Source organism: Megascapheus bottae, chromosome 7, assembly GCF_031878675.1.
Source record: "Megascapheus bottae isolate mThoBot1 chromosome 7, mThoBot2.hap1, whole genome shotgun sequence".
In the NCBI taxonomy this organism is placed as follows: Eukaryota; Metazoa; Chordata; class Mammalia; order Rodentia; family Geomyidae; genus Megascapheus; species Megascapheus bottae.
Window position 1 is genome coordinate 71,594,320 of NC_143515.1, and position 16,635 is coordinate 71,610,954.

The 16,635-nt window shown below is 44.1% G+C and overlaps 1 protein-coding gene across 9 annotated transcripts in view; it reads left to right on the top strand.

The window, feature by feature from the left end:
* The first annotated feature begins 9,530 nt into the window (after positions 1-9,530).
* The window catches only part of Pum2 (pumilio RNA binding family member 2), a 76,813-nt gene continuing 69,708 nt past the window's right edge, over positions 9,531-16,635 (top strand). For all 9 annotated transcript variants that reach the window (XM_090337390.1, XM_090337392.1, XM_090337394.1 and 6 more), the window contains exon 1: positions 9,531-9,662. The gene's annotated coding sequence lies outside the window, so the exon portion shown is untranslated. The remainder of the gene's footprint in view (positions 9,663-16,635) is intronic.

Genomic DNA, 16,635 nt, shown 5'->3' on the forward strand with positions numbered 1-16,635 from the left:
AGGAAAATCTGTTAGAGAATCATTGGCTTTAAGACATGTTGTAGTTAAGATATGAAACTTCAAAAGAAAAGGGGAAAAAGTAGATTAAAAATCAAACTAAATTGGATAGGGAACGGGGGAAAACAACATGAGGTGTGGGGGAAGGGGGAAGGGAAATGGGGACCATGACATGTGAAAGGGTATCAATGTGTGGGAATTAAGGCACCATTTATCTGGCAAATACCATGTAACCCTTCTATTAATTACAATAAAAAATACATTAAAAAAATAAAAAAGTATTCAATACCACGAAAAAAAAAATCAAACTAGACCAAGTGGGTATGAATCATTTGAATGCAGAGTTAGGAGTTCTCTAGGACTCAAAGTACTTTAGAAAAAGCATTATTACCAGATCACGTGCAATGTTATATGTTAAAGCAACTTTTAATTGCATTTAATTGTAGTACAGTAGACATTCAATAATAATTTTATTTTTTTATTTTTATTTTTTTTGCCAGTCCTGGTCTTGAGCTCAGGGCCTGAGCACTGTCCTTGGACTTTCTCAAGGCTAGAGCTCTACCACTTGAGCCTCAGCACCACTTCTGGCTTTTTTCTAGATGTGGTACCCAGGAATCGAACCTGGGTCTTCATGCATGCTAGGCAAGCACTTTAACCACTAGGCCAAACTCCCGGCCTCAGTAATATTTTAGACACATTATGTATCCAGTAATTATTGTACCTGTTAGCAATACCAATATTTGTTCACCAGTGTTGCACCAAATCCTCTGACAAATTTAATTCTACCGAAGAAGACAGTGCAGTGGGAGGAAAATAGATCTCAATTACTCTTTCAACAGAAGATAATTCATGTTCACAAAAATTTTGTAATTTTAGTACGAACCTAGGACTCTCCTAGCAGAGGAATACAATAGTTTAAAACCTAGATACCTAAGGCCATATTATGTTATTTCTCTTCTCTTTTGTTGCCCTTCAGTTAATCTCATATTGTTACAATATCTGACTTTGTTACCTGGTTCATTGTAGATACATTTATTTGTTTATTTGAAATAGGAAAGAGAAGGGGGGAAAACAAGATGATTGGGAGGGGTTGGGGGAGGGCAAGGGGGACAAAAACACGAGAAGGGTATCAATGTGTGAGAAGTAATGTACCTACTATTTGATGAATATAACTGTAACCCCTCTATATATTGCAATAAAAATTAAATTTAAAATAAAATAAAAATCAAACTAGCTTGTGGGCAGGGATGGGAGGAGGAAACTGAAGGAAAGGAAAGCAAGGGGTGACATTGTCAAAAAAAAAAGTATTGTACTCATTACCTGGCTTACAAAATGATAACCACTCTGTACAGTACCCTAATAATAAAAATATATTTTAAATAGCAAAACTAGCCTTATATTTTTTCATAAGAACAATGAAAATCTGAGGTGAAAAAAAGAATTTTGTGTGTGTGGGGTGGGTCATGGGGATTGAGTTTGGCCTGGGCGTTGTCCCTGAGCTCTTCAGCTCAAAGCCACTGCTCCTACTCCTGGGCCTGGGCACTGACCCAGAGCTCTTCAGCTCAAGGCTACCACTCTACCCTTGAGCCAAGTGCCACTTCTCGTTTTCTGAGGTTGGATGGAGCTAAGAGTCTCAGGTCCTTTTGTGCCTGGGCTGGCTTTGAACCTTGATCCTCAGATCTCAGCCTCCTGAGTAGGCAGCAAACATTTTTTTCTTGCCAGTCCTGGGCCTTGAGCTCAGGGCCTGAGCACTGCCATTGAGCTTTCTCAAGACTAGAGCTCTACCACTTGAGCCACAGCACCACTTCCAGCTTTTTTTCTACATGAGTGGTACCAAGGAATCGAACCGCGCTCTTCATGCATGCTAGCCAAGCACTCTACCACTAGGCCAAACTCTCAGTTCATGGCAAAGAATTTTTTTAGAAAAACAAGACAGGACAGCTAATTAAGAGGGTGAATGAGGATGAATATGGCTGAGTAATTTATTTGTATTTATGGAAATAGAAGAATGAAACCAGTTAAAGGGGGAGTGAGATGGGAGAGCAAAACAGACTGAAGTTGATCAAGATACATTGTATACATGTGGACCTGTCCCAAGGAACCTCCTTGTCCCAAGGAACCTCCTTTGCACAAGGAATGAGAGCCAATAAAAAACGAAGAAAGAAAAGAGGAAGGAAGGGAGGGAGGGAGGAAGGGAGGAAAGGAGGAAGGGAGGAAGGGAAGAAAGAAGGAGAGACTACTGTTTTAAAGTAGGAGAGCACCGGCCTAGCAAAAGCCCATGAGTACAAACACAATTACCATTAAACTAAAACAAAAGTACCCCCAAACAACTAAAAACCAAGACCCAAGACTAGCTTTGTTTAATTTTAAAATAGAAAAGCAATCTCAGGCATAAAATAAGTCAAGGAAAATGAGTCTACTGTGAAAGATTACAAATGGACACAAAGTTTTTATAGCTCCTATCAAAAGACACTTGTTTCATTCATTCACTCACTCAATCATAGGTAGGGTCCATATGTAGCCCAGGCTCACAATCCTCCTGCTGCAGTCTTCCAACTGGGATTACAGGTATGGGCCACTGCTTCCAGGTTTGTTTTCTTTATTCTTTGACTGTAATTCTGACAATTAACTGTGGCAGAAGGTACATTTTATGAGTTCCAAACCTAGATGTCAAGAGGTCTTGCACCTTCCATTCTCATTCTGCTCCCTTACAAACAAGTATGAACTAGCCTGCTAAAGGGGCTTAACTCACTTCCAGATGTCAACCATTCAGCCCAGCCAAGCTACTAGCCAAATACTATTGCATAAGTGGACCAGGAAAGATACACACATTCTTCCAGTTAAACCCCAACCAATTTACCAACCCACAGAATTATGACTGCCTAGGTAGAAGGTTACCATAAGCAAAAGCTAATTCATACACAATGAAATCAATACAACCTGATCAGAAGTAAAGGGCAGTGAGCAAGGACTAGAGAGACATGGCTCGATGTACGAGCATCTGCTAACAAGCATACGGACCCAAGTGCAAACCCCAGGTGCTGGTGGCTCACACCTGTAACTCTAGCCACTCAGGAAGCTGAGATCTGAAGATTGTGGTTTGAAGACAGGCTGCATAAGAAAGTCTGTGAGATCCTTATCTATAAATAAGCATTTGAAAACCAGAAGTGGAGCTGTTCCTCCAAGTGGTGGAGTGTCAGCCTTGAACAAAGAAGAGTTTAGGGATGGCATCCAGTCCCGATTTCAAGTTCCATGACTGACAAAAAAGAAATCATGGATAAATGTTATAAAGCATGACAAACTAAAAATATATATAATAAAATAATATGGCCCCCAAATTAGCTACTATCTATAAGAAATGACAGAAAGTGTTGACTTATTTTCCTTAAAAATAAAACAATGTTGCAATACACAGTTTGAAAAGTTACTGTCCTACAAATGGTTTTTATAATTTTGTTTAATCTTGGAGACATCTTTTATGACTCAATCTCTCCCGTGGTGAGGTAACATATTCGAACTGTTGTTTCAATTTTGTTTTTCTTTTGTGTAGTTCAATTAAGTCTGGGAATGTGGCTTAGTGGTAGAGTGTCAGCCTATGAATGAAGCCCTGTGTTCGATTCCTTACTATTATATACACAGAAAAAGCTAGAAGTGGTGCTGTGGCTCAAGTGTTAGAGTGAAAGAAGCTCAGTGACAGTGCTCATGCCCTGAGTTCAAGCCCCAGGACTGATACACAAAAAAAAAAAAACCCTAATAATAAATTCAATATTGTATATGAAACATTATAGTTTTTAGTAGCATACATTAGTTATACTAGCAGAGGGGTTTCATTGTGACATTTTCATGCATGTGTAAAATGTATTCCAAGCCAGGCCCGGTGGCTCATGCCTGTAATCCTAGTTACTCAGGAGGCTGAGATCTGAGGATCAAGGTTCAAAGCCAGCTTGAGCACAAAAGAACTTGAAACTCTTTTTTTTTTTGCCAGTTCTGGGCTTGAGCTCAGGGCCTGAGCACTGTCCTTGGATTTTCTCAAAGCTAGAGCTCTACCACTTGAGCCTCAGCACCACTTCCAGCTTTTTTTCTATGTATGTGGTACCGAGGAATCGAACCCGGGTCTCCATGCATGGTAGGCAAGCACTTTAACCACTAGGCCAAACTCCCGGCCAAGATCTGAAACTCTTATCTCCGGTTAACCTCTAGAAAATGAGAAGTGGGGCTTGGCTCAAGGGCAGAGCAGTAGCCTTGAGCAGAAGAGCTCTGGGACAACACCAAGGCCCAAGGTAGGGTGGCAGCCTTGAGCTGAAGAGCTCAAAAACAGCTTCCAGGCTGAGTTCAAGCTCCATGACCCACCAAAAATTAGAATAAATATATAGATAAAAATGTATTCAAATCAGTTTTACCCCCTTTGTGACTTTCTTTCATCCTTATTTCCTGAAACAATTTCAACAGGCTTCATTGTTCTATTTTCATATAAGCAAACAAACTACTGGGCCATATTCATCTTCATTCATCTTCTTTGATAGCCTAATCCCTCCCCCCCCAACAGAAATGATTTCTTTCTCTGCTCCCGCCCAACCACACTCTAATTAAAATCTACAGATTTCAGATTTCACTCCATTCTGTCCTCTTTCAGCCCAAAGTTACTAGGGAAAAAGACATTATGAGGTAGGCTACAGTAGCCTGGAACGTTGAGTTCCTGTTAACACCCAGAAAAGAGACAGCTTTCTTTCCCCCAAAGTGCTGTGGGCTGGCACTTTTCTGTGCCTCACTGGTTAATGGATTAAATACACACCCATTTCAGAAACACATTTTAGTGAGCCAGCCGGAACTAGTGTGATGGTTTACTGATGCTCCTCAAACTTTGCAGTGTACAGATACTACATAGGAATCTTGTTAAAATGTAGACTCTGATTCAGTGGGTCTGGTAAGAGGCCAAGTTCTGCCATTTCTAACAAGCTCCCAGGTGCTTAATATGTCTGTTAAGGTGTCAATTACAATGTCCATATTAACTGCCAAGCACACAGGATATTTACATTAGCCTAGGAGTACATTCTTTCCTTGTAGGTAAGTCTAAAGAGAAGCCAATTATAATCAGAAGTGCTTAATGAGCACAGCAGATTGCAAAGCATATGGGAAGGCACAGAAGCAAGAAACTGTTTGCTGCACATTGGGAATCACAAGCTAGAGATTGATAGAATCAGATCATTAAGGGTTGAGATTTAATCTGTGTCAATCCATGTCTTGAAGAATACAAAACTGGAAGTCTTTGTGGAAAAGCTTTCTAGAGCCAAATGTGGTTGAGAAACCTTTTATACTAGGATATTTTCAGTGCATATTTTGTTTTATTTGTTTTTATGCTCCTATGGGGCTTGAACTCAGGGCCAGGGTGTGTCCCCTTAGCTTTTGTGCTCAAGGCTGGCACACTACCACTTAAGTCACATTTCCATTTCCCATAATTTGATTTTAAAGATGCTATGAAGTCTACTTGTAGTAAAGAAATCTTTTCTCAAATAGAGATAATGCCTCACAGGCAAGATAGGCTAGAGAATTTGTGGAGCTCAGTACAAAATGAAACTGAGAGATTGTTCTTCCAAAAATCATGATAGGCTTTCTAGATGGTGATAAGAGTATTAAACAAATTGAAGACCCTTCCAAGTGAGGTCATATACAACTGCCCACAAAGCTGGCCTTGCTCATGATACTGGGAGCATTAGATGAGCAATGTATGGAATATGCTTGTATATTGCAAACACTAAATAATAACTATGGCATACATATGGATTTTAGTCAGAACTCTTGATTGTACCAAAAACCCATTTCATTTAGCCTTAAGGAAGAAAAGCAGAATTCATCATGAAGATTTCTCAGGCATGTTTCTCACATTCCAAGGATACACAGAGATAGTCAAATTCATGAATATATGCAAGAAAATCAGCAAGTCTCTTTGTCTCTCAGCTCTACTCCTTTCCATAGGTTCCTTATTGGTAAATCAATCCAAAGGACCGAATTTTCAAGAGATCTCCCAGGAGGAGATAGAGGTCTATGAGTACCAAAACCATATTCTGAGGAACAATCTCTCTCTCTCTGATGGGTTTATGTATTTTCATCCAGACTAAGTAACTGTATACTGCTCTGTGGAGTGGGAGACCAGTGCTCTGACTGCCCATGCCCCAGTTTTTTTTTTTACCTCAGGAGTCCCAATGCTTAGCAAATTCTTGCTTCTGTGTCTTCACACAGGTAAAAATTTATATATTCCAGTCTTTACATATTCAATTAACTGTGGGATATTTTTGGGGGGTCATGGTCTTGCTGTGTTAGTCCAGGCTGGCCTCAAACGTATGATCCTCCTGCCTCAGCCTTCTGAGTACTGAGTTTACAGGACTGTGCCATCACAGGCCTGTGCCACCATACCTTGAAGCTCATTTGTTAAAGGAATATCTGTCTATTGACACCGAAAAGATTACATTTGGGAAATGCTGTTGCAAGAGACAGGCAGTTGGGACGATTGAAATAGATGCCTGATTGCTATGAGTTGGATTTGTGTTTCAAGATGCCTTTGAGCAGAACTGGTTGGCAGGTGTGATAGGAGACTGGAGGGCCAATACTGAGGTGGCTACAGAAATCCAGACCTGGGAAATAAGGCTTGTTAGTAGGATGCTAAGAGACTGTAGAAATATTTGGAAGGTAAAATGCTGAGTCTTTGTAAGTTATCTCTATGGACAGCAGGAGAAGAAAAAACAAACAAACAAGAGGCCAGGGGCATAGTGGCTCATATCCGTAATCCTGAGCTGAAGAGCTCAGGGACAATGCCCCAGGCCCAGAAGTAAGGTGGTAGCTTTGAGCTGAAGAGCTCAGGGTTCAAGCCCCATTACCCACAAAAACGAACAACCCCCCCCAAAAAACAGAAACATGAATGGTTTATAGGAGTAATTTGGGAAAGGAATAGATGGTGATTGTCACCTATGGAGACAAGGGCAAGAGGTGGGGGTAGGGGAGATAGGTATGACTTCAATCCCCCACCCCCACGCCCCAGGCCTCAGTACTAGGGCTTGAACTTTAAGGCATGAACATTGTCTCTCAGCTTGAGCCTCATCTCCACTTCTGGATTTTTTTTTTTTTTTTGGTGGGGGGAGGTGGTCATGGGGCTTGAACTCGGCCTGGGCACTGTCCCTGAGCTCTTCAGCTCAATGCTATCACCCTACCCTGGAGCCAAGCCCCACTTCCCATTTTCTAAGTGGAGATAAGAGTCTCAGGTCCTTTTGTGCCCAGGCTGGCTTTGAACCTTAATCCTCAGATCTCAGCCTCCTGAGTAGCTAGGATTACAGGCGTGAGCCACAGCGCCTGGCTCCACTTCTGGCTTTTTGTGGTGCTTAATAGAAGATAAGAGTTCCGCAGACTTTCAGGCGTGGGCTACCTTGGATCAGAGATCCTCAGAGTGTAGCTTCCCGACTAGTTAGGACTACAGGTGTGTGGTGTGTGTCACCTGCATCAGATTATGACTTCAATTTTTGTTTAGTGACAGGAATAATAGTCAAGTGGAAATATCTAGAAACCTGAAACTTGGGTTGGAAGGCTTGAGATGGTGTTATTTTTTTTTATAATTTTTTATTTCAATGTATAGAGGGGTTACAGTTATATTCGCCAAATGGAGGGTGCATTATTTCTCACGCTATCCCTTCTTATATTTTTGTCCTCATTTCCCTCCCCCCACCCCCTCTGGTGTTATGTTTTGAATGTGCACCGAAGTTCATGGTTCCGAAATTTAACTCCTAATGCAATGATATTGGAATGTGTCAGCACCTTTCCTCTAGGGAGAGGTGACTAAGGTCATAAGGGCCCTGCCCTCAAGAACTGATTAATGTCATTATCAAGGGAGTGGATTGTTATAAAAAAACAAAAAACAAGCTCATCTACTCATTATATTATGGGATTGTGTAGCTCCAGATGCTAGCCCCTCAGAATTTTACTCCCTGGCCTTTAGAATTGTAGGAAGTGAATTTATTTTCTTTAGAAATTATCCAATCTGGTATTAGGTTAAAGCAGCAAAAAAAAAAAAAAAAAAAAAAAAACACCTAAGATGGAGTGAGTGCTCGTGACTCACACCTGTAATTCTAGCTACTCAGGAGGCTGAGATCTGAGGATCATAGTTCAAAGCCAGTCTGGGCAGGAAAATCTGTGAGATTCATCTCCAATTAACCACCAGGAAGCAGAAGCCAAGCTCAAAGCGGTACGAGAGCTAGCCTTCAGCAAGGGAGCTCAGAGACAATGCCCAGGCCTCAACCTAAAGCCCCATAACCAGAAAAAAAGGAAAAGAATACTAAGATGGTTGGGCATCATTTTTCATTTTTGGTAACAATAAAAACACGAAGGGCTCAAGCATTTAACCGACAGCGGAAGATTTTACATACAGCATGCTGCATGGTCCCTTCCTGGTGGAGGTAGTTTGCAGTCGCCTAGGGAGGACATATATTAACAATAATTACAAACCTTGCATACTTATGAAGAACAGAGTTTCAGAAACAGGAGCTGAACAAGTCCCACTCTCCCCGGCTTACAGCTGGGACAAAGCGTGAATGGCCACAGGTTGGGTCCAATCCTGGCATTATCACTTCTCTGAAAACTCCAAGCCAGCAGTGCAGGTGTGGAGTTTTTGCCCAGCCTGTAAACAGGGGGGGGGGGGGGGGTGGAGGATTGCATTTCAGCCTGTGATTCACAGCACAAAGGGCAATCAGCGGCCTAGCTGGCTTCCTTTGTGCTTCTTTGCACTGGGGGCCCCACAACTGCTGAGCTGGCTCGGAGAGCCCAGGGAGCAGCCACCGAGAGTGACAGTCCATCCACGAGGTGCAATGTGCTCCACCTCTGCATCTGTAAAACCCGGGTGGGGAGAGAGGCAAAGGGCGAAAGTGATGAAGACCTGTTTCTACAGGTGCCAGCATCCCGGAAGCAAAGCCTGAGTACTCCCAGGGTGGGATTCCAGGGGCCTGCCCAGGCAGTAGGGAGAGAACAATGAACCATCAAGCAGGAAGCCCAGACCCCCGCCGGAAGACGCGGAAGCGTGACGCAAGGAAACTGCACGCCCGCGGGAAGCTGCCCCGCAGTGGGAGCAGGGTGGGAGCGCGCGCGCGCGCACGCACGCACACAATCAATCGCCTGAACCTAGCCAGAGGTCCGCAAGGCGAGGGCGGGGGAGCGCACGTCGGAGCACGGCCGAGCGCGAGCGCGCGCGTCGGAGGAGGCGGGTGGTGCGCCGAGAGCGTGCGCACGCGCAGAGCCGCCGCTGGCCCTCGCCGCGAGCGCGGGAGAAGGGACGCAGGCCACTGAGAAGAGCCGCACCTCGGTGAGCGCTTCCCCCCCCCTCCCCTTTCTCCCGGAGTGCTTTGCGCGCGGCCGGTGGGCGGGGGGGAGGGGAGGGGAGGCGGCGGTGGCAGCCATGTTGTTGTGAGTCTCTGTGTCTCACCCACGGTACTTCGGTGGTTCGGAGGAGGAGGAGGAGGAGGAGGAGGGGGAGGAGAAGGAGGAGGTGGGGTGGGGGGGAGGGAGGTAGGAGGAGAAAGAAGACACTGCCGCCACCGACGGCGGAGGAGGGGGAGAACGGCCACGAGCGACGCCGCCGGTGCCCAACGGTCGGTGTCCCCCGGCTGAGGCAGCACGGCCGCAGCAGCCCAGTAAGTCTGCGACCGCGCTCACTCCCCGTCCCGTCCCGGGGCGCCGCGGGGATCGGCTCCGGGCTTTTGTGTGGCCGCCGGCGGGAGGGCGGACGGGCCTGCGGGCGCCGGGCGGGCTGCGGCCTGGGCCGGCGCGCACAATGCCGGGGAGGGGTGCCGGAAGGGGGTGTGCGCCGCGCGGGGGCCGGGGCCGCGGCGCTCGCGGCTTTCCCGCGCCGTCCCCCCGCCGCCCCCCCGCGCCCCCGCCGGCCCTCCCCGCGCGGGCCCGGGCCCGATCCGGTTTTCCCTCGGCTCCGGCGCGCTCGGGGTCGGAGCCCGAGCGATCCGCCTGCCCCCCCCCCCCGGCCCTCGGGGGTCGGAGAGTGGGGGGCTGGGAGGGGAGAGGCCCGGGGAGACCCGGAGAAGCGTGTGAGTCGGAAGTGGGTGAGACGGAGGGAACGAGCTTGGGGGGGGGGGGGGGCGGATGCCCGAGGGTGTCCCGGACAGGCCGGCTGCGGTGGACAAACGCGGGGAGAGGGAATGGGGAGTCTTGTTAGGTACCCAGGAACTCACACCCAAAGGTTTAAAAAAAAAGGATGAGAGGCTTCAAAGGTTAAGCAGTCGTTTGTGATCTGAATGGGGCAAGAAAATTCTGCGGTTTCATATGCCCACACACGTGCGTGGAAGTTAGTGCTACTTCCGAGAAAATGCACATTTAACCTTGGGAAGGGAATGGCTTGCCACAGACAGGTGAAGCGCGAACCGTGTCAGGACAGTACCTAAAAAAAAAAATCCCCCCGCTTAAAACCGGTGGTCCAAGTGTTTGGTAAAAGGCTTTCAGGGAAAATGGTTTTAAGAGTTTAAGAAGAACATGTATACTTGAGAAGATACTGAATATGAAAAAAACAACAAGGGGAGCTGCCTTAGCGTGTTAAAAGCTGGTTCACTGTGTAGGTTCGTGTGTGATAAGTGACTCTTTGCCATGTGAGTATTGGAGGATGATTTAAGAAATTCTGGCTCAGAATCCTGTTTTCAAAAAAACGTATATAATGATGAATATTTTCACCTGGTTGATGTTTCTGTTACTCATTCAATATCTTTTAAAGGATCTTTTAACATCATGTGCACAAATCATAATGGGTAGCATTTCTTTTGTTCCAAGAATGTCTTTAAAATTCTAGCTTTTGGTGAAATTGAATTGTATAAAGCTGTGCTTTGCTATTTTTGAGTCTGATCATTACACAGAAAAAGTTACACTGCACAAAGCAACATTACTTCAAAACCCTATCTGTTATGGTAAATGCAGGGATTTGTTTGGTTTGAGTTTTTTTAATATATTTTTTATTGTAATTAATAGAAGGGTTACATGATATTTGCCAGATAATGGTTTGAGTTTTATAGTGGCATTGTGGTTTGAATTCAGGGCCTTGAACTTGGTAGGATGGTGCTTTACCACTTGTCACTTGAGCCTGGCTTCTAGCCCTGCTTTTAAAAAAAAAAAAAAAACAACTGTCTGGGAGCTTGAATTCTGAACATAGACGCTCTTCTTGAGCTTCTTTTGCTCAAGGCAAGCCCTTTACCACTTGATTCACTGGGCCACTTCCAGCTTTTTTGAGTAGTTGATCAGAGATAAGTTCGGCATCACTGCGTGATTACAGAATTGAGCCACTGGTGCCCGACTTTCAGCCCTGCTTATTTAAAAAAAAAAAATTTAAGCTGGTTATTTGGGGTCGGGAGTTTGGCCTAGTGGTAGAGTGCTTCCCTAACATGCACGAAGACCGAGGTTCGATTCCTCGGTACCACATACGTAGGAAAAAGCCGGAAGTGGTGATGAGGTTCAGATGGTAGAGCCTTGAGAAAGTCCAAGGATAGTGCTCAAACCCTGAGCTCAAGTCCGACTGGCAAAAAAAAAAAAAAAAAAAGCTGGTTATTTTGAGATGGAATCTATCATCTGAGCCATGCCTCTGGCTCAGGAAGATGAAATCTGGAGAACTTTTCTCCCTATTCTGGCCTTGAGCTGTAATCTACCAGATTTCAGTCTTCGAGTAGCTAGTATTACAGTCATAAGCCACTCTTTGGAGAGCCTTTTTACCCAGTACAAGTCTAGCTTTTCCCTTGCTTCTTTTGCCAAATAATTTAAACTGTCTTAGCTCACTTTCCTTAGGTGACTTAATATGTAGAAAGACTTTTAACTTGGTCTGGGCACTGTGCTCAAGACTAATACTCTACAGGTACAGCTCCACTTCTGGCTTTTTGGTGGTTAATTGGAGATTAGAGTCTCAAGCACTTTTCTATCTGGATTGGCTTTGAACCCTGATCTGCAGCTCTAAAATTCCTGAGTAGCTGGGATTACAGGAATGAGCCATCAGCACCCAGCTTTAAAATAACTTTTTAAAGAAATATAAGTTAACTAAATTTAACCTTTTAAAGTTTGTAACATTGTTAGGTCAATTTTTCATGTTTTGCAAGTGCATAAAAATCAGGCTTAATGCAAATAGTAATATTTGGATTTAACTTCTTGTGAAGTAAAAACACAGTTGTTTGTAAGTCTCTGACATTGCAATATAATTTGTCTAGTATGTACTTATCCAGGTTAGCAGTAATTATGATTTTGTGATTGCTATGATTTATGCCACTGTCTCATTTGTTAATACTATTACTATTGTTATCCCAGTGCTAGGGGTGGAATCCAGAATCTAGAGCTCTACCACTGAGCATCCCTAATTTTGCCTCCTTTTTGTCAATATAAGATCTTTATAGAGCTGGGAATATGGCTCATTGGTAAAGTGCTTGCCTAGCATGCGTGAAACCTTGGGTTTGATTCCTTAGTATCATATACACAGAAAATGCCAGAAGTGGTGCTGTGGCTTAAGTGGTGGAGTGCTAGCCTTGAGCAAAAGAAACTAAAGGGCAGTTCCCGGGCCCTGAGTACAAGCCAAAATCTTGGGGTCGGGTGGTAGAGTGCTTGCCTAGCCTGCACAGAGACCCAAGTTCAATTCCTCAGTACCACACACATAGGGGGAAAAAAAAGCCGGAAATGGTGCTTGGGCTCAAGTGGTAGAGCTCTAGCCTTGAGAAAGCCCAAGGACAACGCTCAGGTCCTGAATTCAAGCTCTAGGACTAGGGGGGGAAATCTTTATAATTTGAACTGGAGAATAGTTCCTGTCTGCTGGAATCAAGTTCTGCATATTTCATAATTTTAAGACTGAATTTTGTTTCTGAGACATGAAAGTAAATTTCCTTTCTTTTTTGGGGGGGGGTTTGGGTCATAGGGCTTGAACATAGGGCCTGAGCTCAAGGGTACCGCCCAACCCTTGAGCCAAGCCCCACTTCCCATTTTCTAGAGGTTAATTGGAAATAAAAGTCTTAGGTCCTTTTGTGCTCGGGCTGGCTTTGAACCTTGATCCTCAGATTTCAGCCTCCTGAGTAGCTAGGATTACAGACATGAGCTACCACACCTGGCTAAGTAATCTCATTTCTTATTGCTCTTAAAATTATGCATATTTAAGATACAGTATCTGATCTCAAATGGCTTTGACTTCTGTTGATGTTGAGTCCATTTTATAACTTGGAATTAAGATAGAATTTGCACTTAACAGTTTTACTGCTTGTGATGTTAAGTAGATTTCTTGCTTTTTACTCCCTCCTCTATTGAAGATTACACCCTAGTCCTGCTCTGCTGTTTGAGCCATGCTCCAAGCCTGATTTCTTACTGTTTTAAGAAATCATAAAAGCAGCCTGATTTGTACCTGTTGTCCTTTATTCTTCCATGTGGTGAATTTCTCTGGGAGTCTGCTCTCTAGAAAGGTGCTGTGTGTGTGCGTGCGTGCGTGCGTGCGTGCGTGCGTGCGTGCGTGCGTGCGTGCGTGCGTGCGCGCGCGCCAATCCTGGGGCTTGAATTCTAGGCTTGGGCACTGCTCTGAGCTTCTTTGCTTTGCTGAAGGCTGGTGCTCTAACACTTAATTTTTAATAGATAATTATGAGGTCGGGTATTAAGGAGTCTTCTTGGCCTCAGCCTAAATTATGCCTTCCAGTGTAGCTTTATCAGTAGTAAAGGAGATTTCTGCATTACCATCAATTTTACTCATCTTACTAGCTTCTGAATTCTGGTGTGATAGACGTTTCCTCAAACATTGTTATTTAGAAGCTACTTTTGTGTGTGTGTGTGTGTGTATGTGTATGTGTGTGTATGTGTGTGTATGTGTGTATGCCAATGCCAGTCTTGGGCATTTGAACTCAAGGCCTGGGTGCTGTCTCTGAGCCTCTTTGTGCTCAGGCTAGTTAGTGTTCTACCACTAGAGCCGTAGCACCACTTCTGGCTTTCTCATAAGAGATGCACAGTCTTTCCTTCCTTGTCTGGCTTTGAACCACTATCCTCAGATCATAGCCTCCTTAATAGCTAGGATTGATTACGGGTATAAGCCACTGGTATCCAGCAGAAGCTTATATATATACTTATTAATTTGTGGGTCACGGGGCTTGAACTCAGCCTGGGGTGCTGTCCCTGAGCTCTTCTGCTCCAGGCTACCACCCTACCCTGGGCCTTGGTGTTGTCCCAGAGCTCTTCTGCTCAAGGCTACCGCCCTACCCTTGAGCCAAGCCCTACTTCCCATTTTCTAGAAGTTAATTGGAGATGAGTCTCACATTCTTTAGTGCCATGCCTGGCTTTGTACCTTGATCCTCAGATCTCAACCACCTGAGATCTAGGATTATAGGCATGAGCCACCACACCAGGCTCGGAAGCTAATTTTATGTATTTATTTATTTTGCCAGTCCTGGGCTTGAGCTCAGGGCCTGAGCACTCTCCTTGAACTTTCTCAAGGCTAGAGCTCTACCACTTGAGCCTCAGCACCACGTCCACCTTTTTTCTATGTATGTGATACCGAGGAATCAAACCTGGATCTTTGTGCATGTTAGGCAATACCTCTAATACTAGGTCAAACTCCCGGCCAGAAGCTAGTGTTTTTTTTGTTTGTTTTTTTTTTTTTGCCAGTCTTGGACTTAAGCTCAGGGCCTGAGCACTGTCCTTGGGCTTTCTCAAGGCTAGAGCTCTACCACTTGAGCCTCAGCACCACTTCCGGCTTTTTTCTATGTATGTGGTACCATGGAATCGAACCCGGGTCTTTGTGCATGCTAGGCAAGCATTCTAACCACTAGGCCAAACTCCCGGCCCCGAAGCTAGTGTTTTTATAGTGAATTTTATATTTGATATAGACAAGCCCAGTTGTCATTTAAAATTTACCTCTTTTGTAGTTGAAAACAGAACTTGAGAGACCTTTCAAACTTTTCCAGTGAACACTGCAATTATGTAAGTAGATGCCTGATGATTTTTTTTTTGGTAGCACTATGCTTATAGATACAGTTACTGCTCTAGTAACTAAAGATTGAATTTCTTTACAAATGAAGATTGTTTCCCATTTGACAAGCTTTACCTTCCAGAGTTTTAATTTTTTTTGTTGTTGGGGGTGGGTGTCATGAGGCTTGAACTCTGGGCCTGTACTCTGTCCCTGAGCACTTCAGCTCAAGGCTACCACTCTACCTCTGGAGCCACAGCCCCAATTCCCCTTTTTTAGCTGGCTTTGAACCAAGATTTTTCAGATCTCAGCCTCCTGAGTAGCTGGGATTACAGGCTACTTGTCCATGCCCAGCTAAGAGTTTTCATTCTTTTTTTTTTTTATTACCAGTTGTGGGGCTTGAACTCAGGGCCTGAGCACTGTCCTTGGACTCTTCTCAAGGCTAGAGCTCTACCCTTTAGCCACAACACCACTTCCAGCTTTTTCCTATGTTTGTGGTGCCGAGGACTCGAACCCAGGTCTTCATGCATGCTAGGCAAGCACTCTACCACTAGGCCAAACTCCTGGCCCCTACTATGAACTCTTACAGGTAGACTTTCGATAAGTTAATTTCATGAGGAGAGGAATGGATTGCTATTTTGCCAGAAGAATTAATAATGTATCATGAACCTGATAGGGAATAATTGCCTGAAGATAGGACTAAAGTGTCAGTAGTCCACCAGTATAAAGGGTTTCATCTAATATGGATAGTTCTGAAGACTTTGGAAATCTTAATATTATTACCAAGATTTAGGCAGTCTTGTCCATGAAGTACTAATATACTATCAAACTGCTTACCCTGCATATGTTGGAGTTGGGAATATAACATTTACAAGTAATTGAAAATAAAAATTGAAACATTGCATCCATTTGGGATTTCTTTTCTTTACAATAACAATAATTGTGTATACTCTACTGTATTTTCTCCTTATATCTTAGATCATCAAAGGTAGCAAAAAGTATTCATTATCTGCTTTTAATTTTATTTTGTGTATTCCTATAAAGCAGTCTTAAAATTTTCTGTTGAAATTAATTTTAACCTTGTTCCGCCACTGCTGCCTTTTTGAAAATTAAATCTGACTTTCTTAGAATATCAGTTTGGTCATACAAACTGATGAATTCGGGTACTTTTTTTTTTTTTCTCCCTTTTTGCCAGTCATGGGGCTTGAACTCTGGGCCTGGCAGTGTCCCTGAGTGCTCTACCGGTTGAGCCACAGCACCACTTCTGTTTTTGTTTTTTTTTTTTTCTGATGGTTAATTGGAGATAAGAGTCTCAAGGACTTCCATGCCTAGGCTGGCCTCAATCCTCACTCAGATCTTAGCCTCCTGAGTGGCTGAGATTACAGGCAGGACCCACTGCTGCCCAGCTTTTTTTTCTTTCTTTCTTTCTTTCTTTCTTTTTTTTTTTTTAAAATGTGATGACTTATAAACATCACAATTTAGCCTGGTACCCAGTGGCTCAGCAAGGGAGGCTGAGATTTGAAGATTGGAGTTCAAAGCCAGCCTGAGCATGAAAGTATGTACTCCAGCTAACCACAAAAAATGTCCTGGAATACTGTGGCTTTAAGTGCTAGATCACAGCCTCCTGAGTAGCTAGGATTACAGGCATGAGCCACCAGCTCCTTGCTATTTCCTCCCCCCCGCTTTTTTTTTTTTTTTTT